Source organism: Pinus tabuliformis, chromosome 2_2 (assembly GCF_031772625.1).
Source record: "Pinus tabuliformis cultivar Carrire ecotype Pingquan chromosome 2_2, CPIR1, whole genome shotgun sequence".
Classification (NCBI taxonomy): Eukaryota; Viridiplantae; Streptophyta; class Pinopsida; order Pinales; family Pinaceae; genus Pinus; species Pinus tabuliformis.
Window position 1 is genome coordinate 831,109,282 of NC_142300.1, and position 24,026 is coordinate 831,133,307.

The following is a 24,026-nucleotide window of genomic DNA, read 5'->3' on the forward strand; positions in this document are numbered from 1 at the left end:
AGGTTTATGCATATCTTGAACAAGTTTTCACCAGACACCAAACCTTATGACTCCATCACTATCGACTATTACACATCGGCACTACCAACAACCATTGCGCAGTTCATCAAGTGAGCTACGAAGCCAACACTGTTAGAAAGTTGTAAAGAGGCTATTGTTGTTAAGAAGGACTTGCATGCCATTGGAGTCATCAAGGATGAAGAATCAATGAAAGACTCCAAGGATGCGAGAAGAAAGCCCCAAGAAATGGCGAGTAAGGACAGATATAAGGAAGCAACTTATAGAGACCCTTACTCACCTTCTCAAGAACTTGACCGCTTAAATTTCTGAACACAAGCAACGGAAGATGGACACATTCTCGAACAGTCATCCACCCAGATAGAGACAAGTAAGCATTTCATCAACCGACTCATCAAGCAATAGTGGATTTGTCTCCATATCTGTGCAGAGGCCTATGTTCCAACTCAATCAATGCGTTGATTATAAGTACTATTCCTTCCATGAAGAATTTCATCCTGAGAACTCTTGTTCAGATTGGAAGCGAGTTGCTACCTCTGTCTGTACTCATACACTCGATGTGGATGGTGATGTACAGGAGCAACTAGAAGACACCGATGATATTGAAGAGGTTGCACTTGATGAAGCACCAAGTTCTGGGAATGTGGTGAATGGATATTAGTGCTTGCAAATAGTCTCAAAGATGAACACCCAGAAGCAGCCCCCAAAGAAAAATTATCACTGGAATATTAGGAGTAAAGGGGTTCCCCTGATACTTGAGGAGATGCAAGAGAAAGTGAGACAACTGATAAAGAAGGCCGATCCACCTGCTGCCTCAAAGCAACAAACACAAAGCAAGTCCGGAAAGACAGCGGAGGATAAGAACACATCCATGAGCTGTAAGTTGTAGAACATTCCGCAAAATAGCACGAGCATCCATTCCACCCCAGACACCTTAGTGAGTCTACCACCTCTGGATTACAGCATAGTCGATGACATGAAGAAAACTCGAGTGCACATAAGTTTTCTCAAGTTAGCCAAAGTCCAGAGTCAGTGAGACATCTTGCTTCGTGCACTAGGTCAAACAGAAATAGACAGCATGACCTCTACCAACAAGCGAGCATGCACACCTCCCTGATCACTATCCACTGTATTCAATACATTCTAGATGGAAGAAGAAAAATCAGGTTTCCCCCCATTCCTGATTTCATTCGAATTTTTTAACTATAATGTCCACAATTTTTTGGTTGATTCTAGCGCAGAAACTGATGTCATGCTGCTCTGCATTGCTAATAATAGCAATGCACAATGGAATGAAACATCCGCTAGAATCATCCTACTTGACAGAACATCGGTACTAGCCACTGGTTAATTGCGAGACATGATCATCTGACTCTCCCATGACAGTCGAGTCCACCTATGCATCAACATAATTATTGGGGACATACCAGAAGCATATGGTCTACTACTCAGCAGAGACTGGTCCAACAAGCTAGATGGATACTTTGCTATAGACTGGACTCACCTGTGGCTTCCTCATAAGGTAAAATGCAACCAAGTTTGAGTATTATCTGAGAGGTATATGAAACACAATGTCACTCCCCTTAACAATGAGAACCAACCATTGGCCTTTACATAACTCATGTTTAGCAACTGCTCCTCGGAAAAAACATTGGAGTGTTATCTTACACGACCAACCCTAACCTTATCAGATAAGCAATTAGGACTCCTTCCTCTCCCAACTAATGATAATGAAACTTGTACAATTTATTTTCCTAGAAGTAGCAGTAGTAGAAACATTGGTAGTAGCAGCAGTACAAGCATGCCAAATGGTCCATGCACATATAATTTGTGGACCATGAGTCTTGATAAATCAGAAATGCATGATGACTCAAGGACTGAGTGCATCTTAGTCATCCAAAACAAGGAACTATGCATGATTTCAAGTTATTTGAAGTTTGGAGTCACAAACAATGATGTTGAAGCACTCATGTTGAAAACATGAAAGACCAACACTAAGAACAAACATAGCAACTTGGGGATCCACCACGATCCAAAGATGGATAATATCGGTACAAGTTACACACTACAAAAACGACCAATCGTTGACCGCTTGATTGAATAGTACAAGATGGGTGTGGACGAGTAGATGATGACGTAAGTACCCACTACATGTGAACAATCAAACATGAGATTCTAGGTAAAGGAGAAGACACGCCATTACAACAAAGAACATGTAACACATACATGTTGTTTGTACTCCTTTCACTGAATAGATTGATTAAAATTTCAAGTGTTTGGATTACTTGGAAAATTTGTCATGGCACTTGGTTTTCCATTTTAAATCCAACATATAAAAAATATGGGAAGATCCACTCACGGATTGAATTCAGAAACTTGAACTCTTCCCAGGGTAAAAACAACTACCCCGTGCCATCATCTGAGCCCATGTTGCACACGTACCTGAGACAATAGTGTTCTCTTTACTTGAAGGTTTTCTGGAATGCCACCAGGTTCTAGTAGAGGAGCCCAGTGGATCGGCACTAGTCCACGATAAACTTGGCTCACACAGTGATCATTTGTAGTCACTCCATGGGAGGATTTATAATCTTCCTGTGAAATGACCAACTCCTCAAACATTGGTTCAGTATCTCGGGCCACGCCTATGGCTTGTACATAGTCCTTTTGTTGCTTGTTGTTTCATTTAATTTGTTTTTCTTATTATCTTTGCTTTTGCTTTGTTTTATTCTGAGTACTATTTTTGTTCACGTGCATTTTGTTTGTTTGATATATTACTATTTTTATTTCCGAAAATAAGTTCTACCAACTAATACATTCTGGCTTTTGAATAGAGTATGTGGCTAAAATTTGAAGAGACTTGTGACATTGCAGCACTTAGCCAGTCTTCTGTCCACTTTCTTCATGCTTGGTTACAACTTTCGGCCGATGAAGTCCCTATGGAAAATACAAACAATATGAAAGGGAAAATTTGGTCCAACCGTGAACTTGTGTCCACATTGGGAAGCCCCATGCCTATACTCAGCCTTCTGCTCTATGTGTTGAAGCTCATCCAATTAGTAGAAACAAAGAAGGGGAAAAATATAAATGAGAAAACCTATGTCAGAGTTCTTACATGCTTCTTTGAAGGAACAACCTCTTATGCTCTGAATAAGTTGAGATCCCTCTTCCACCCCAAAGATAAGTAAGTCCCTATGCACAGTTCTATTAAAAAATACAAAGGAAAGAAAAGAGAAAGGCTTCTTGCACAGAGAGGTGAAGAATGCAACTCCACCGAGGTACTAACCAGGCTCGTTGGTAGTGGAGCAATGTGTGTGTTCCTGTGAGACTCCACCGGTGTATTATCTAGGCCTACTAGCAGCAGAACAACACCAGAGATGAAAACTCATACTCTGAAAATCTTCAACTTGTGAGCTAACCTACCCTTCACAGATTCGAAACTCTGAGGTCTAAGTTGAGCTTTTGATTGTGTTTGACTGAGTTGGCAAAGGGTGAACCATGTATTTCCATTGAGTAAGTGGGGAAACTGATGTAACCTGCACAACAATTCAATACTTCCTGAAAGACCAAGGCCCTGTGCTAGAAATGAACCAAAAGATGGAAGCTGGAGTTCTACCAGTGTGCCGCCAAGTGTTGTAGTGGCTAAAACGACCCTACAAAATTTTGGCTTGCACAAATTTCAGAGCCTCCCATGGAGAGTTCCAATTGATGACTGCACACACTAGGGTTCACTCCATGAGCTCGTGTGAGACTTTACATTCACCTTGCCTATTTATTACACTCAAGTCTCTACATGTTGATGTCTAAGTCATGCTTTCGACCGTGTTCTAGTTATGCTCAAAGTCTTTGCTTCGTATGTGTTTGTTGTGTTCACCATGAAGGCATCTTTCACACTCACACACGGAGTCATATTCATTGTCACGCAAGCATCATCGCGGTCATGAACGATCAATCACAAGTGTCACTCCTACCAATTACACCTTCGGTCAGTCATGTTGAACATGTGTGTTGGGATGGTTCGGTCATTTTGTAGCCAAGTCATACGAGTGTGTGTCTGTATGATCACTTATGCATCTTTTGACTGTTCACACACTTAGTCAACTTTGTTGAAGTTAGGACGACCAGAATCCTCACTGACAGTCGGACCATCACCCCGTTGTCGACTCGATCGACTGTCAACCAGAACATTGCAAAAACACCAAGCTAGTTCTGTCAAGTTGCTCTGCTCGCAAGCAACTCAAGTAGCACTCATGTTGGCCATCTGGACGATCAAATGACTCTTCATCTCAGAAATTGTGCAGTGCTCATGACTAGGTCTCCTACTACCCATCCGTTAGCATAGCTTAGAAATTGTGTAGAGGTGATCAATAGGCTGACCTCCCAACCTTAGTGCATATTTTCCAGCCAACATTAGACTGCCTATTCCCTCCAGAAATTTTGCAGTTTCTGCTGCCAGTGACTGAGTAGCCAATTGGTAGTTCCCTCCAGGAATAACGCAGTTCTGGCTCCCAGTGACCCCAGTAGCCAATTTCTAGTTCGCTTTGGGAATTGTGCAGTTCTAAATTCCAGTGACCCCAGCAGCCAACTAGAAATTTCCTCTGGGAATTGCGTAGTTCTGGTTGCCAGTCTCTTGAGAAGTTCCCAAAAAGATTGTGCAATCCCTACCTGCTGACCCCTCATGCAACCCAGTTCGTTCCTCTGGAAATTTGCACAAATTTTGATTTATAGCCATTGCTAACCATTCATTTCAGAAAATACGCAGAGCACACCTGCCTTGGCTTCTAAAGGCCCAGACCGTCCCTCCCGAAATTTGTTGAATGTTTCCTCCCATCCGAGCTAGACCTTGCAGTTAGTTACTGTCGACTCAGATTGTTCGTCTCCACCCTTCAGTGACTCTTGTGAAATTTTCATTAGATGTTGCCCGAAGCCATCATCATATCACATCAGAGCCCTGCTGCCTCTCCTGGCCACCCACATCTAAATGATCATGTGTCATTGTAGACTAGGAGGTTTTGGATTTGATGTCATCTCATCATGAGCGACTGTATGTATAAGTACACCAACAAACATGTCATGATGACAAATGGGATGAACGAAGGGAGCACATGCAAATAGAAAGGTTCACCAATGGACGAACAAATGAAGCATGTGAAGTGGTTGAACGAACAAAGCATGCAAAGTGGACGAACGTGACGAACATGCACCTCCATGAAAAAGTGAACATGTTAAGCCTTCCAACATGAATGCAAGGGACAACATGCTAGAGCTTCATCAAGCAAACCAAGGACCATCGAAGACTCCATGCACTTTGCCAAGCGGAGGTGAAGCTATGATACAACCATGAAGACATCCATCACTTAGCAACAATGTAGCTCAAAATGCACTCCAGCAATAGCACAAATGTACCAACATTGTATTTTCAAGTCATGTTGAGTCAAGTCATGAGTTATGTTGCCCACATATCCACTATGGGCTTGTTGTCAATCAATGTGATGTGATGTGGAAGTCCAAGAGACACACTTTTTGAACATAGAGTCATGTAAGTCATAAAGTCATGGAAGTCAAATAGTCATGAGGGTAGTCGAACAGCCACAAGGGTCAGTTTCAGACTTGGTTATAAATACCCCCCTCATTTCTACATGAAAATAGTTTTCACCTCAGCGCCTGCAACATAGTCAGGAGAATCTGTAATATTTTCTCTGAGGAGTAATTAGTGGCTCCAACACCTCGCTGATGGGGTTAGTGATGTAAGGTGTAACGATGTGTCTTGGAACTTTCACTTAATTCTGAAGCCTACCAAAAGGCCAACACATTTTCACACACGTATTGTATTTGTTGTAAGACTAATTTTTAACACTTGTAATGCATGATTCTTTAACCATGTGTTCTACATCTGAACTGATTCATTTGTTGTAATGCATAATGCATTAATGGAAATGTGTTGTATATGTTGTTAATGCTGTCCCATTCGTGTCGACTGCTCTGCCAGATATTAGACAAACCTTTCACATGAACCTTGTTGTAACAACTGTTGCACTCGTCTCAGACTAATCCGTGAGTGTTGTATGTGTTATCTTACCTTGTATGTTGTGATTTCCTCATCTCAGTGGATTGATCCGTCAAAAGCCGTGTATGTCCTTTGTGTTGTGTGTTCCTAGCTGAGTTGGGACTGACCACTTTCAACCTAGAACTCACCTTCACCTTGACACCCTCACAGTGAAAGAACCATTGACATAAGTAGACTTACACTCACCAAGCACGTGAACCTCACTTCTCAAAGATAAAGAAAACCATTCTATGGTGATGAAAAACGAGAGTTGACACAATTCCTTAAGACAATGGAAAGCTGGCCATCATATCAGATTGGACTCCCACACGAAACGGTGTGAGATCGAGTTGGGACTTCATACGGGGTGATCCCTTGAATGTTGGCAAGTCCAGCACCATCAACACGAAGATAAGAAATCAGGTGATGGCCAATCAACCAAGCACACTCAGATTCAAATGAAGCACTAACAGGTCACCGCACCACTGTAATAGCTCCCACCATTCTCACCACTAGTTAGCCAATCATCAAGCATTGTCGGCCTACAGGTAAGGGATCTCAGCCTTGAAGCAATGCCAGGCCTTGTGCCATGAAAACCATGAATTAAATACACCAACCACCACATTATTAAGAAAGCCACATTATCAACAATAGGTCCTTGAGAGAGAAAATCAAATGCAGACACCTGTGGGTGGTTGGAAAACTCGGCGCCCTTTAACTATGGCAAGGCCGCACCATTCTGGAAACTAAAAATGTGAAAGGGAAGGACTAGATCAACGTGACTATGGTGATGGATCCCATGTTGATGGCCCTTAAAAAATGCATGAGTCTAATTTCACATAGATCTACCTCCCAGTCACATAGATCATCCTCTCAGCCTCCACTATAACTCCTCATCTTAGGGTTACTGGTAGTCCTGAGCCCTGTAGCTCTGATACCATGTTGACAACATAAAAATAAAATCTATTGAATTGAACCTTGGAAGCTAACAAGTGTGGAACACCACTTGGAGATTGCCTCTGTAGAACATGCTCTGACATTACATCCATTACATGGGAAATATATAACTCACACACAGTTAGGGAAGTTGAAACAACACCCTATAAATTAGGAACAAACTCCTAATCTAAGCTTCGGTTGAACTGACACTCCATTAATACATTTCATCATTAATCTCAACATCTCGAGTGTGCCTTCTGTCTAGTACCATGTTTGCCAAGGATTATAAAACTTCACTTTTCATGTGTTGAGCATGATCCACTATGATAAATTTAGGATGAAACTGAGATCCATAATCGATCATAATGTTCTTGAATTTATGATGTAGTCTTGGCATGATAATGTCAGGCCAAATCCTAAGCCTACAAATAGGCTTGAGAACCTCCCAAACTGTCATGGTTATTGTAGCCCTTGCGGTAGCGAGCAATTTGTTGTGTCATGGATGTCGACGTAGGGGGGAAGTTGGACTAAGGAGAGGTTATGAAAGAAGAGGCAGGACTAAGGAAATTGGGGTAGATGGCGATCCAGAGGGGTGAGAGGTTTCAATATTGGAGTAGTTAGTAATATCAAGGAAGAGAAGAACCACCATGCCACATAAAGAGTGGTGTAGGCCTTAACTTTATATAAAAAGAAAATTTATGTAACCCCCAACAGTTAAAATAGAACCTCCACAACCAATATCTTCTATTTTATAGCACTAAGAGCCATATATATATATATATATATATATATATATATATATATAGATATAGATATAGATATATATGGGCTTACCTTTTTATAAAAACAATGGCTCAAGCCTTTTATGGAGGGAAAATTTTAGGGGCTAATATTCGGAAGTGGGCTAATTTTCATGCTTTTTTCCGAAAAGAAAAGATTCGCCAATTTCCACTTTTTCAAAAAATTATTCACTGAAATTTGTAGTATAAAATTATTTTACCTTAAAAATAAGTAAATTATATAGAGTCTATATATTAAATCATTATAAATTTAAGTATTTTTATAAAGATATTACTAAAAATTTTAAATTTTTCATATTAAGAATTCGTAAGGCTCGCGAAGGTTTCTAAACTGTAAGATAAATTTTTACCCTAAAAAATTTCCCTACTTTTATCATATCGACAGAGAGCAAACATGCATATATCATATATCAATTTGAGACATTATTAGTTCCATTGCTTTAAAATTTCCTCTTGTTTCCCACAATATGACTGAACCATAAGACCTGGGTCCCTATCTTTCTGCGAAATTCATCATCTTCCAACTTGTCACCACAAACATACATCACCCTGGCCTATCCAAAAGTGTGCAATAACTTCACCTTATGGGAGACAGACTCCATGACATAAATATTCACGTTAAATGTTGTTCTTGAGTTATGTCAAAGACAGTACCCGGTTTTTCTTAAAATTAGACATACCTAATCCTTCCTGGAGGAGTTAGCATTTCCTTCGTAGGACCCTCATTAGTTATGTGACAATAAAGAAATTTTGTGTCACCCGAGTACTTCCCTTATGTGCTTCTTCTTTGATATTCCTCGGAAGACCCTCTAAGACATGTCACCCCAAAAATTTAATTTTGATGAGCAATTATTGATGGAAATTTGATTTCATCTCCCCGAGCTTTGACAATGGGCAAACTTCTACCGAAATAAGAAAACCTATGTTTGGTCTCTTCTTCTTGTACACTCCGACTCATCTGTAGTTACTAGGTTCTTAATAAAGGATTATGTGAAGGCCATTATGTTGGTTTGGGCACCTCTGTCTTTGATTACAAAAAATCAAATAAAACTCAGCGTGTAGCACAAACCCTTGCAACACTTACAATATATATATATATATATATATATATATATATATATATATATATATATATATATATATATATATATATATATATATTCAAGGATGAAAACAATATAATTGTAGAAGGACTAGTTTAAATTAATTCAATCCATTCTCATTTGCCACACTCTCTGCTCTTCTATTAATTTAAACTATAAATATATACATATGTTTGGCATCTTTCCAAATCCTTGAAAACGTGATTTGATGAGCGAAAACTTGGCCTAATTAAACTAATTACAACACATAAATAAATTTAGTGAATTACATGGAAACCAAAAACAAAATCTATCATAACAATCCACTCATGGAGGAAGAAACTCCTCTAGTAAAATATTTTTACCTCTCAATCAACTTGGTTTTACAGATTCCCCTCCATCTTGCTCCCACATAACAAAAACAATCAAGTGATCCTGCTTATGTGGCCTGCAACAGTTCTACCACTTTTCTATACTAATGTTGCAGTCATGCAAGTTGCATGAACTATTGGATGGTCCTTCCACTTGAAAAAATACTCATACTATTCCTTTCCCGTGGTCTTCCTATTTAGTATTTTGTCTAAAATCCTCTCTAGTTGCAAAGGCTTTGTTGCTGGTATTTTTTTCTTCCATTGATTTTGTTAGTGTCCACTGTCATCTACCATTTGCACCTCTTCTCATGGATGATACGTATATAAGTTTTCCACATTGAAGATGAGAAAGATGGAAATACCTAACAACAAGTCTATCTCATAAGCATTGGCTAGAAATTTATGAAGGATTTTACAAGGACTAATTTTCTTTAATTTCAATTTATTGTATTCTCCTTTAGGAAATATTTCTTCGCTCAAATGTGCAAATAGTAAGTCTCCCACTTCAAAGGTCTGTTATTTCCTCTTAAGATTTTCTATGGACTTATATTTGGGGTTTCTTTCTTGTAGTCTTTGTTTTCTTTCTCATGGATCTCCTGCATAGTTGTAACAAAGACTTCTATTGTTGCACTCCTTTGTTCTACTCTTCTCAAGTCATACACTCCTCTCACATCCATCCCATACATAGCCTGAAAAGGAATCCGGCTAGTGATTATGTTTGGAGAATCATTATAGGAAAATTTATCCTTGGAAAGCACATGATTCCATACTTGGGATGGTCTCCAAACAGGCTCCATAGGATATTCCCCGAACTCCTATTAAATACCTTGATCTATTCATCAGCCTCACTATGATAGACTTAACTAAATCTCAATTATGTCTCTAATTTCTTCTACGAAATCCTCTAGAAATGCGCCAAGAACCTGGTAACCCTATCTGACATGCTCTTGTGCACTCCATGTAATCTCACTACATGTTTGAAGAACACATTAGTAACATGGGTAGCATCATTGGTTTCAAAAAAGGAATGGAATGGGCCATTTTTGAAAGTCAATATGCTACAACAAATATTGCATCATTACCTTTTTGAGTTTTTGGGAAACCCAATACGAAGTCCATGGTTATCAAATCCCATGGTCTATTTGGAATTAGTAATGATGTATACACCATGTATTTTGGCTCCTCCCTTTAGCATGCTAATAGATTCTACAACTATTCACAAACTTCTACACATGAGTCCTCATCTTTGGCCCAAAGTAGAAATGTTTCAACCACTCATATGTTTTATCATAGTCAAATTTCCCTGCAAGACCTACATTATGCTTCTTTTTAATTAAATTCTCCCTCATCGAATACTTTGGAACAAAAAGTTAATTACTTTTTAATGATAATCTTTCTTGAAGCATATAATCAAGCAATAGACTCCTATCTTGGTTTGTTTGGTTTTTACAAGATTTATAATATTCCTTAATCTACATCTTCCTGATACCACTCCCTCATGAAGTTGAACCCCATGATATGGACTTGAATTTCCTACATAGTCGAATTTCTCTTGCTTAAACCATCATCAATTCTTTTATCTTGGCCACTAATATTTTTCAGAACAAAAGTGAATTTTTGGAGATATTCAATCCACTTGACATGTTTTTTGGCTTAATTTGGGTTGTTGCATAATGTACAGTAGAGCATGATTATATGTATACAAAATGAATTCTGTAGAAATTAAACAATGCCTCCATTTCTTTAGAGCTTGAACCACAATGTAGAACTCGTTGTCATAAGAATTATACTTCCTCCTTGGATCATTTAACTTCTCATTGAAATAAGCTATTGATTTATCCTCTTGACTTAACACAATCACAATCATTTCTCCAATGACATCACACTTCACTTGGAAAGGATTTTTGAAATCTAGGAATACCAACACATGTTGTTTTGTGATATTTCTCTTTAATAATTGAAATCACTTTTCTATTTCAACAATCCATTGGAATGGCTATTTATCCTTTTCTATGGTCTCCACATTTGTAGCACTCATCCTAATATAATTCCTCATGAATTTCCTATAAAAACTAGCCAAATCATGAAACCTTCTAACTTAAAAAACACTTTTAGGATAGGGTCAATCAACAAGAGCTCTCACCTTCTCAGGATCCATTTTCAAACTATCCTTGGATATTAAAAATCCCAAGTATACAAGTCTTGTTTTAAAAAATGAACATTTCTTTAAATTTATGAGAAATTTCTCTTGTCGCAACTTATCTAATACACACCTCAAATGTATCAAATTCTCTTCTTTGGACTAGCTATAAACCAAACTATCATCCAGATATACAGTCACAAATGTTCCTATAAATTCATTTAACACCTCATTCGTCAATATCATAAAGGTTCTAGATGCATTCAAAAACCCAAATGCCAGGACTAACCATTCATACAATCCATCATTAGTTCTAAAAGTTATCTTCTACTCATCACCCTCTCTAATCCTAATTTGATGATACCCACTCTTTATGTCAAACTTAGAGAAACAACTAGAAACACTCAAATAGCCCAACAAATAATATATGTGTGATAAAGGAAATTGATACATGATTTTGATCTTGTTCCATGTTTTGTAGTCTATACACATGAACCAACCATCATCTTTCTTAGGACTCAACACCATTAGAACTGCACATGGACTAAGGCCCTCTTTGATCAGTCCTTTATCTAACAACTCTTGTACTTCCATTTTGGTTTTTTCATTCTTCTAAGGGGTCATTCAATATGCAGCTTTATGTGGTAGACTTTATCCTAGTATCAAGTCAATATGGTGACTTATCTTCCTTAGAAGTGGAAACTCATTAAGAAGGTCATCCACTACAATGTCACTATACTTGTTGAAGATTTATTGAATCTCAAAAAGAAAAGCAATCATTGTAGTGGAAGTAAGAATAGCCCTAGATTTATAGACCAAAGAAACATTTGCCTCATTATTGTCCCTTTCCTAAAAAAAAAAATTCCCACTGAACAATAATGCCTTGGAATTGTTTCTTTTTGAAGTCCCTTCTTCCAGCAAACGAAAGAAAGTATGGTTGATACCATCCTTCTAGAATTTATAATTTTTCTTCTCCCCATCATCCACAACATTTCTAACAAATTATCATGGTCTATCCAATAGAATGTGGCACACATCCATGGACATGATATCACAGAGGACTTTATCCTTATAGTTTCATATCTGCAACTCTACTTCACATTGTTCATTCACCAACAGTTGATGACCCTTTGAATCCATGACACCTTATAAGTTGTTGGATGCTTCATCCTCTTGAAATTCAACTTCTCTACCACTTTTGTAGACACCGAGTTGTATGTGTTGCCACTATCAATCACCATCTTATAGCATTCTCCTTGGACTTTGAAAATATTTCTAAACAAATCCATTCTCTTTGATGGTTCAACAACTTCATTCTTTGATTTCAACAACACTTTATTAAGAAATAAAGACTCTCCTATCTCTAGTACATTTTATGCCTCTTGTACCATTGGTTCCCCTTCTTCTACTAGGGAAATTACAACACTTCTCTTTCTTGCATCTCTATTTTCTACACATTCGTATGCCATATGTCCAAGCTTGCCACAGTTGTAGCAATAAATATCCCTTCCTATACATCTTCATCATCCTCTCGAAAAGGATCTTCAGACTATGAAGTCTCCCTCTTATTTTCATTATGGAATTGAGATACTATCTCCTTATTTTTATATTGTAGGTCTTCCTCTAGTTGATTGTTGTCCTCTTCCTTTAGTAGTATTTTTTCCTTAGCGAGACTGCTTCCTTGCAAGCTCCTCCTTATTGTTCAAATCTAACTAGTATGCTTCTTCCACTATTCTAGGTGATAACACATTGATTTCATCTTGGATGTCCAACCTGAGACCATTAATATATCTAGTTATCTTCTCTATGGGCTCCTCTACATATCCAACCCTCATATTCACCTTATAAAACACTTATCTTTACTCCATCACAATCATCAATCTTTTCCTGAGATTTTTCATGTGCCTGAATAAAGTGAGTTTATAGTACTTTGGAAAGAATTTTCTTTTGAGCTTCGTGACCATTTTTTCCCAACTCTTAATCTTTTGTTTATTTTTCCTTCTTTTCTTAGCCTTTACTCCATCCCACCATAAAGTTGCATGTGTCTTCAATTTGGTGACAAAAAAATTAACTTTCTTCTTCTCATCCATCTCCTTGTATTCAAGAAACATATCCATTTCAGTGATGAGTATATGAGCTCAATTGGATTCATGCTACCAGTGTAAGAAGATATATTTTTCTTCTCCTTTTCGATGGATCCTAGAATTTCCTTCAATATTTTGGCTTCTACATGATCTTCCAGTGGTTTCTTCCTCTAGAGATTCTTCTTCTTCCTCACTTAAATATCCAACTTGAGGTTCTATTTATTTTCTATTTTCCATGAACGCAATTTTTTCTTCCAACCACTACATAGATCTCATCACTTCAACATTGGTTATCTAGGCCTTTCTCCTCTCTGACCTCCTTTTTCATCTCGTCCAAATATGTGCGCCATGGTCAATAATTATTTTTGGATTAGATGCATAATCTCATTTAATACCAAAAGATGTAGACCTTAAATTAGAACCACTGCAACCAACATCTTCTATTATATAGCCACCAAAGCCTCTCTCTCTCTCTCTCTCTCTCTCTCTCTCTTTGTATATATATATATATATATATATAGATATATATATATATATATATATATATATATATATATATATATATATATATATATATATATTATATATATATATATATATATATATATATATATATATATAGATAGATAGATAGATAGATAGATAGATATGCATTCAAAAAGAGAAAAGAGGAGGGGATTACCTTTCTATGAAAACCACAACTCAAGCCTTTTATCATAGACACAGAGACCATGCATGTATATATAGCATATATCAATGTGAGACCTTATTAGCTGCATCGCTTTAAACTTCCTCCCATTTCCTACAACACGACTAGACCAGGAGACCTAGGTCCCTGTCTTAGTGCGTAATTCCTCATCCATTGGGACTAGGGTTGGAATTTCAAAACATATCTACTCGTCAAATTTGCCGGTTTTCAAACCTTCCCACCAATTTTCACAATTTCAACAAACAATTGTGACAGTTATACAAAAAAATTGACTATATTTGACGGGAAAATCACCCCATGACAGACAATTTGACCGTCAAATTCCATCCTTGATTGGGACACATCAAATCGACCTATCCAAAAGTACACAATAATTTTATCTTTCGGGAGACAGACTCCAAGACATAAATATTCACGTTAAATGGCACCCCCTACTTTTGTTAAATACTATCCCTGGTGCATTTTAAAAGTACAGATACCTTGTCCTTCACGGGGGAGTCAATATTTCCTACGCGGACCTCTCGTTAGTATGCACGAATAAAGAAACTCTCTGTCACAGTGGTGCTTTATGCATTGGTTGGATTCCATGTTAACCCAGGTTCTCGTCACCCTAATGCTTCACTTACGTGCTCCTCCTTTGCTCTTCTCGAGGAAGAGCCTTCAGGACATATTACTTGGGAAACTATTTTTTTGGAGAATAGTTGTTGACAAAAAGTTGATTCAATCTCCCCGACCTCTATCAACAAACAAACTCCCATTAAAAAAAACAAAAAAAGAAGTGTTGCCTCTTCCACTTGTACACTCTAACTCAGCTCTGGTTATTTAGTTTTAAACTGAGGATTATGCAAAGGCCATTAAGTTGGTGTGGGCACCTCTGCCTCTGATTATAGGAATTGAAATAAAACCGAATTGAAATAAAACCGAGGTAACACAAACCCTTACAACACTTACACTTTTTATATATATATATATATATATATATATATATATATATTCAAGGATGAAAATAGTATAACTGCAAAGCCATTGGTTTAAATTAATTCAATGCACTCTTGCACCCCAAACTCTCTTCTTTTTATTGATTAAAACTTTAAATATATACATATGTTTAGCATCGTTCCAGATCCTTAAAAACAAGATCGGATGAGCCCAAACTTAGCATAATTAAACTAATTACATCTATTATCTAAATCTAATGAATTACATAGCAACGAAAAGTAAACTCGATCTTAACAATCAACTCATTGAGGAATCAACTCCTTTGACCTTTTAGTCAACTTGGTTTTATAGATGCTCCTGCATTAAAGAGCCCTTCCCAAACAAAAAATTAGAATCTAACCATATAATAATGAAAGATGGCCAAAAAGAATTCCATGGACCTCGAACCCAATAAGAAATAGAGAGAATCAAATCAAAGTAACATGCAAACAATAATTTGGATAAGTAAAAATCGAGGAAATAACATCTAGAAACATTTAAAAAAATACCTATATCCAAACACATGTACTTAAGAGATACACACCACCTACGTACCCATGTTCATTCTTTAATTCCTTACAATGTTGAATCAAATCAAATTTACACCACTAAGGGGGAGGTTAGGCAAGGAGGAACTCGACATTACTTGAGTGCATAAAAGGAAACAACAAGGAGCCATATTAGGCTAAGAACAAGGTGAGTAAGTGGAGTCGAGACCAAACTGCTAACTTGTAAACAACAATCGCTAAACTTACCATCCAACTCTATAAATATCCACATACCATCAATAAATTTCTTGTATTTGCCACCCTTATTCATTAATGTGTACATGCTTGGAAATGACAGGTATCAAACATTTTTATTACGAATAATAGGCAAGTGGTGCCCACACCTCCCTCTTCTATTCAGCTAGGTGAAAATGAAATTTTCTTCATCTCGTGACTTAAAAATTAAAGAAAAAAAATTGTATTAAAATTTATTTTTAGTAAAAATAAATTTAAATTGATCTTAGTAAATATATAATTGAAAAGTGAATTCATTTTATATAGTATAGATATATTATATAAATATTATAATATCTTTACTATATTTAAAAATATATAAGTTAATTTATCATTTATATAAGTTAATTTATCATTTATATGTAAACATATATTAATTTAGTGTTTGATTTGATTATAATTTTAAAATTAAATTATTATTTTTATTATTAATTTTTTTAATATAAATTAATTCTACTTATAAAATTATAATAAATATGTATAATCAAATGCTAAATATTAAATTTCTTTCAAATTTTATATTATTGAAAATATTTATATATCTATTTTTATTTCTAAAATTTAAAAATTAACATAATTCTATATTATTAAGATAAATGATGATTTATTATTAATTTTTTTACGCCATAATTATAAGAAATATTATTACATTAAACTTATTAAAATGAAAAAAATCCATAAAAAATAAATTATCAGAATTATACTGAAAAAATAAATATTATTAAAAAAAATAATTCTGGTAAATTTCATAATGAAAATATGTTTTTTTCTAAATAATTTGAATTCGAAAAATAATAAAATTATTAAAATTCAAAATAGAAAAACTTTAAATATAAATATAAATTTTATTTTCGAAAAATTTATCACAAAACTAAAACTCAATAAAATTATTATAATCATCCAAAATTTCTCTCAATAGTTAAGAATAATAAAATGATTAAAAAACGCTGAAAATTTCCTTTTTAAATTCTTATAAATCAATGTCATCCCAATCAATAAATGTTAATCACAAGATATCATCACCTTCATAACTTAGATACGAGTGTACATCCTTCATCATGTGTTTCGATTACGCTGGAACTCACTGCAGGTTATAAATTTTCGTATGTATTATCACCATGCATTCTTTCTACAGTGGCCAATATATTGTTTCTGGAGTCCCCTGCTGGTGTTGGATTCTCTTATTCAAACATGAGCTCTGATTATGAAGAGAGTGGTCATAAACGAACAGGTAATTTGTGAAGTGTTTAGTCTTGTAGAAATTTATGTCAGGAATAGAAAAACCCTAAGTAGTAGCATACATTTAAACATATGGCCTTTGTTTCTTTTCCAGCTAAAGACGCGTATGCATTCCTGGTAAACTGGTTCAACAGGTTTACAGAGTATAGATTTCGAGATTTCTACATAGCAGGCGAAAGTTTTGCTGGTAATGATACATAATATAATGTTCTTTTATCCAATGGTTTCCACTGGGCTTTGCAAGATCTAATTTATTCTTTTTCAAAAATGATATATAACGAGTCAAATTATGTGAGGATTGTATATTGCTGGTCTTTATGTGAGGATTGCATATTAAACAAAGTTGTCCTTGAATTTGTCTGAAAACTGCGATAGTCTTTCTTTTTATTAAACATATCTCTCTTGAAATCTTATGAAAGCTGTGATACTCATTCTCTTTATTAAACGCAACTCTCTTGAAATCTTCTGAAAGCGGTGATATTCTGAATAAATGCAAGACTCGTTAGATGTATAGAGAAATACTGATATTTTCGTGAGAGTGTTAACGTCGAGTATCGGAGCATGACAGTAGGACGTTACATTCCAGAGTTGGCTGCAACAATTTTACATCACCAAAGGTTGTCGCAGGCATCTTTCATTAATTTCAAAGGAGTAATGGTGATTTCAAAAGAGTTTTTCAGATACAGAATACACGAGGCAAAAATATTGAGTGGTAGGACAAATCAGTTGAAATTTTCCTTTACATCAAAAACAAATTAATAAACTTCAAAATCTAATTAGTTTACTAGGAGGTCAGTAATATGTTTCAAGGGTGGCAATTAGCTCACGTAATTGATTAGCAGTGAATAATAAAGATTTTAATATGATATTAAGGTTTTAGGTTACACCACATTATTATGTAGGTGAGGTGAGTAATAAACTTCCAATTCTAATTAGTTTACTAGGAGGTTAGTAATATGTTTCAAGGGTGGCCATTAGTTCAGGTACAAATGGACCATTAACCACCTTAAATGATACCCAAGACAAATAATATGATAATTACTGTAACAATAAAGAAGCGCATTTCCAACCACAGCAATAAAATTAAAATTTACAACTATGTATACAATCAATTTCAGTCCATCGTGCAAGTCCAGAATTTTTGAAACTAAAGTATATAATCAATTTCAAGTTTACTCATTGAACTTCTGCAGGTGGGAAACGGCATAATGAACTGCGAGACAGATAAACTTGGACAAATTACGTACGCGTGGACACATGCTTTAATATCGGATGAAACTTATGAAGCTCTAATCAAATCAAAGATGGGGACATGTCGCTCTGGTCTCGATCTCGTATTCCCAGTCAAGCCAAATATCAATCCGTATGACATCTTTGCTCCCCTATGTCCAACTAATTCATCCGGCCAAGCCAAGGTGTGTAAATTAGAAATTTATATAATATAATGGTTGAAATTTGAATGTCATTACAGTAATACACTTATATAAGCTTTAAACAGTTTTTTTTTGGTTATGCAGGAAATTAAATCTAAATGAAGAAGATAATAATAAGTCTTCAAAATGACTCTAGATAAATTTATATGTGAGTTAAGATAAGCTTCTATAGCTTCTATGATCCTTGCATTGATTACTACGTAGACTCGTATTTTAATAGACCCGATGTTCAGAAAGCCATACCTGCAAAGGAAACAGTCTGGGTGCAATGCAAGTGAGACTCCTTAAAGCAAATTAATAATAATAATTTATTTTTAAGTTCAAAGCAAAACACCCACCAAATTTGTTTTACCTCTGGAAATTCGTTTTGATTTCTTGCAATGTGTTACCTTAAGTGATATCGTTTATGCTTCTTGGAACGACACTCCCCCAAGTATGTTAGAAATCTATAGCCGCCATCTTATTCCAACAGGCCTGCGAATACTTATCTATAGGTATGAATTTTAATGACTTCTTCCCCGGGGCTCATGACAAGTTTGTTATTTTATCATGAGAACGATCTCTGAATTTTTTGTTTGGTTTTCAGTGGAGACACTGATAGCGTAGTGCCCGTGACCTCTACAAGATTCTCCATTAATAAACTCAAACTTCCAATTGAAACTCCATGGTACCCCTGGCTTGATGGCGACGAGGTAATTAGATTGAACTGTCATTAATTTCACATATAACGTTATGAGAAGATTGATCTTTTATGTGCAGAAATTTTCTGATTCCACATCAAGATTTGTGCAGGTAGGAGGATATACTCTAATTTACAATGGATTGACATTTGCCACTGTTCATGGGGCGGGCCATGAAGTTCTAGAATTTCAACCATAGAGGGCCTTAAACATTCCTTGACCAACAAAAGAAACTAAAACCAAACATACGCATAAACACACACATGGTTTAAGTGGTAAAAGCTTGACATGGTGTCAAGGAAGCATTCATGGGCAAGGGATTGGAATATCTATTAATTCAACAATGATTCTCTACGATTACATTTCTGAGGCATTCACTAGTTTTATACCAGCGGTTACATAGCTATCATTTCGGTATAGAACTAACTAGTTACATTTTACCCAAAATTACATAATTCGTTGTAAAACTAACAAACTCTACCTTTACAACAATTTTCTTAATCCCTTGCCCATGCCCATTCATCATCTTTTCTGCAAGCCAAGAGAATGATCTGAATTTGAAACTACTTGAAATTTGTTTGTAAGTTATTCAATTCAGAATTAAACATGTTTAAAAGATTTCCATGTCTTGCAGAAAGAAAGCACATGAAATTTTTAGCTGTTCATGACCCATTTAAGCATAGCAGAGTTATTTTCTTTTACTGTTTAACACATTAAAACGAATTTGATCTGCAAAATAAATCAACCACAATGCAAAAGAAGTTGATAAAGCAGTTCACCCCCTCCAGGGCTACGTCTGCTGGGTCCAAAGGTCCCAACCGGGCTTGTCCTTGTTTTTATTAAATGCTCAAATTGAAAATACAGCTGAATAGAAGCATATACAGGAAAAATAGATAGTAAAAATGGATTCAGAACACTTGAATCCTTCAGGATTGACTATTCGATCACCTCCAATGGATACCTGCAACCCTATACAGTCTTCACAGAACTGGGCCCTGGTGGCTCCTAGAACTTTCACGGCTCCAAAACCTCTGCAAATGACCTCAGATGGCTGTAAGGCCTACACCAATGGCTTTATAAGGTCAAAAATACCCAAAATAAAAAAAAAAGTTGTCCAAAACTGATTTTCCTAGCCAAAGTTATGGCTATTTAAAGTTTCTCCAGTTTGCCCCTAGAAAAACTCGAGCTAACTTTAGTTAACTCCAGATAGCTCCGCCAATTATGGCGGGTCCGCCAAATTTGGCGCTCCTATCAAAATTCTGCCAACTTAACTCTAGTTACATTTAATTTTTGGGTGGTTGCCTCGGATTTCGTGCAGGCGGAATATTTCTTTTTTAATTTATTTTTTTGAAAAATAAAAATTTCTAATGTTATGGACAAATTCTTCTTTTTGCCATAACTTCCTCATACGGCGACCGTTTTTCGAACTGTTTGCGGCGTCAGAATCGGGAAGACGAGCACTTTTCAGTCAGTCAACTTTGAACCAGTTCTAAGCACTTTAAATTTTGAGCATTTTACGACACTTAGGACATGAGCACCTGATCACGCCTCCCCATTGGGAAGCTTTTGGACCCCAAAAGTCTTCAACTACTTGTTAAAGAGGTGAGGGTACAACTCCCTCACTCTGTCCACCTCCATCCACTTTGTCTTGTTCGGTTTGTTGCCTTTGAAACCAACCCGAACATAATCTACACTGCCCCTTCTTGAGGTACATGTCCTTCTGTCAAGGATTGTATCTTCTTTCAGCTCATCTAAGAATTCTGACGAGAAATCTTCTATAGATGAAAGCTGAATAGCACTTTCATGATCAGCAATCAAAGGAGGTTCATATAAACGTAGGTTCTCCACATTGACAACAGAATACATTTGCATGTAGGAAGGAAAATCTAATTGAAAAGCATTATTTCCAACCTTCTTGAGGATTTTGAATGGACCATAATGAATAGGCTTCAGATTTTTACCTTCTCGTTGCATCATTTCCTTACTAATGTACAACAATACCTCATCTCCTTCTTGAAACTTGTGATCGACTCTATGCTTGTCGTGTCTTTCCTTGTACTTGCCTTGACTCTTCTCAAGTTGTTCTTGAATTTGCTGTTGTATTTGTTGAATCCTTTCAATGAATGAACGAACTTTGTCAATGTCACTATGTCCCTCAATGGCAACACCTTTCTCAAGAATTAAATCAAGAGGTGATTTTGGCAAATAACCAAAACAAGCTTCAAACAGTGAGGTGTTTGTGGAAGAGTGCTTAGCACGATTGTAAGCATGTTGTATGTAGTGCAAGTGTTCATCCCAAAGCTTGGGATGCTTGCTGCAATAACCTCTCAAGAGGTGCACAATGGTTCTGTTCACAACTTTGGTTTGTCCATCTGTTTGCGGATGGAAAGCAGTACTTTTCCTCAACTTTGTGTCCATCATCTCCCATAGGTTGGACCAAAAATTCCCCACAAATCTGGAATCCCTGTCACTAATAATGGAAGTAGGCAAACCAAAGTGAATCCATACATGATGAAAAAACAATTCAGCAGTTTGTTCAGCAGTTATAGTTTTCTTACAAGGCATAAGTAGACACATTTTGCTGAAACGATCAACTCCTACATATAAATAATCATGCTACTTTCGAGATTTTGGCAAACCTCCTACAAAATCCATGCAGATGCTCTCCCATGGTCTAGAAGGTACCGCCAAAGGAATATACAAACCAAGCTTCATGTTGTTAGGTTTGCTTTTAGCACATAATGAACAACCTCTTATGAACCTTGAAACATAATCTACCATGCGAGCCTAATAGCAATACCTCTGTAGATGTGCAACTGTTTTGTTCACACCAAAATGGCCAGCAATAAGAGAAGAATGAGCTTCTCTTATGACATTTATCCTCTCCCCCTGTGGTATACACAACTTGCCCAAATGAAACAACAAATTGTTATGCATGTGATAGTCATTTTCCTCTACATGGTTTCCTTTACTCAAGTTAGCATACACATCTTTAAAGTCATCATCAGATGCATATTGTTCTATGTAACTATCATGTATAATGGAATCATTCTTAAGTAAAGTAACAGCACCAATAATAGGCCTTGAAAGCATATCATCAACCTTGTTCAAAGTACCTTTCTTATACCTTATTACCAAATGGAACTGTTGCAAGAAGCCCATCCATCTGAAGTGTCATGACTGTTGTAACTTGCTTTGTGATTGCAAGTACTGTAAGGGCTAATGGTCGGTATGTATAACAGTTTCTTTGCCCATCAAGTAGTGTTTCCACTTTTTGACGCTTCGTACCAACGCATACAACTCATCATATGTAGGATAATTTACAACAGCACCATTAAAAGTTTCAAAATGAAAAGCAATAGGCTTACCATGCTGTAGAAGAATTGCACCCATAGCATAATCACTAGCATCAGTTTGTATCTCAAATGGCTGTCTCGAATCCGGTAATGCAAGGACTGGAGCTGAACTAATCTTCTCTTTCAAAGATTCGAAAGCTTTTTGCTTCTTGCCTCCCCATTGGAAAGCATGCTTCACACTTGTCACTGCATGCATAGGAGATACTATAGAAGAGAAGTTAGAGATAAAATTCCTCCAATATTGAACTGCACCCAAAAAACGTTTTACCTCTGTTATGTATTTGGGAGTAGGCCACTTCACAATAGCCTCAATCTTAGCAGGATCAATTTTCAAAGCACCTCCTCCTACTATGTGTCCCAAATAAACCAAAGAAGTCTTTCCAAATTCACACTTTGACATTTTAAGAAATAACTGATTCTTCTTCAAAACATCAAGTACTTTTCTAACATGCATGACATGATCTTCTCTAGACTTGCTGAAAATTTAGATGTCATCTAAATAGACAATAACGAAATCATCAATAAATGGACGCAAGACATCATCCATTACCTGCATGAAAGTTGCAGGTGCATTGCACAAACCAAACGGCATCATAAGCCACTCAAAGAGTCCTTGTTTGGTTTTAAAGGTTGTCTTCCAAATGTCACTTTCTTCAATTCTTACTTGATGATATCCACTGCGCAAGTCTAGCTTAGTGAAATATCGAGCATCTTTCAGCTGGTCTAGCAAATCATCTATCCTTGGGAGTGGGTAATGATTCTTTACCATTATCTTGTTCAAGGCCCTGAAATCAACACACATACGCCAAGTGCCATCTTTCTTTGGAATCAATACAATCGGTGACCCACATGGCGAAGTACTTGGCCTTATGAAACCCTTGTCCAACAATTCCTTGATTTGCTTCTTTATTTCAGCATTCTCCATAATAGACATGCAGTACATGCCTATGTTTGGAAGAGGACAATCTGGATGCAAATGGATTTCATGCTGAATCTCCCTCTTAGAAGGAAAACCTGTTGGCTCCTGAAACATCTCATGATATGCATCAACTACATCATACAGATCTGATTTAAGTTCTGGATCACAATTGTCAAATGACTCATGATTCACATCAACCTTGGGCTTAACCATAAGAAGAACAAAATTCTTACTTGAATTGACCAGCCTTTTTACCTATCCTGCATTCACCATCGCTATATTTGTCTTCTTGCGATGAGCTCTAACAATGAACTCCTTGCCATATTTGAAAAGATGATATTTGTTTTCATGGCGATGAAAGATAGCTTTCCTGTCAAACAAGTAAATACTTCGCAAAACAATTCCTGCTATATCAAAATGTACCACATCAAGTACAACTGTGTGAATAAAATG

At 36.4% G+C, this 24,026-nt stretch overlaps 1 pseudogene; it reads left to right on the plus strand.

Annotated features, from left to right (window-relative positions):
* Positions 1–19,518, plus strand: part of LOC149195549 (putative serine carboxypeptidase-like 23) — a 29,884-nt pseudogene extending 10,366 nt beyond the window's left edge.
* Positions 19,519–24,026: the final 4,508 nt, after the last annotated feature.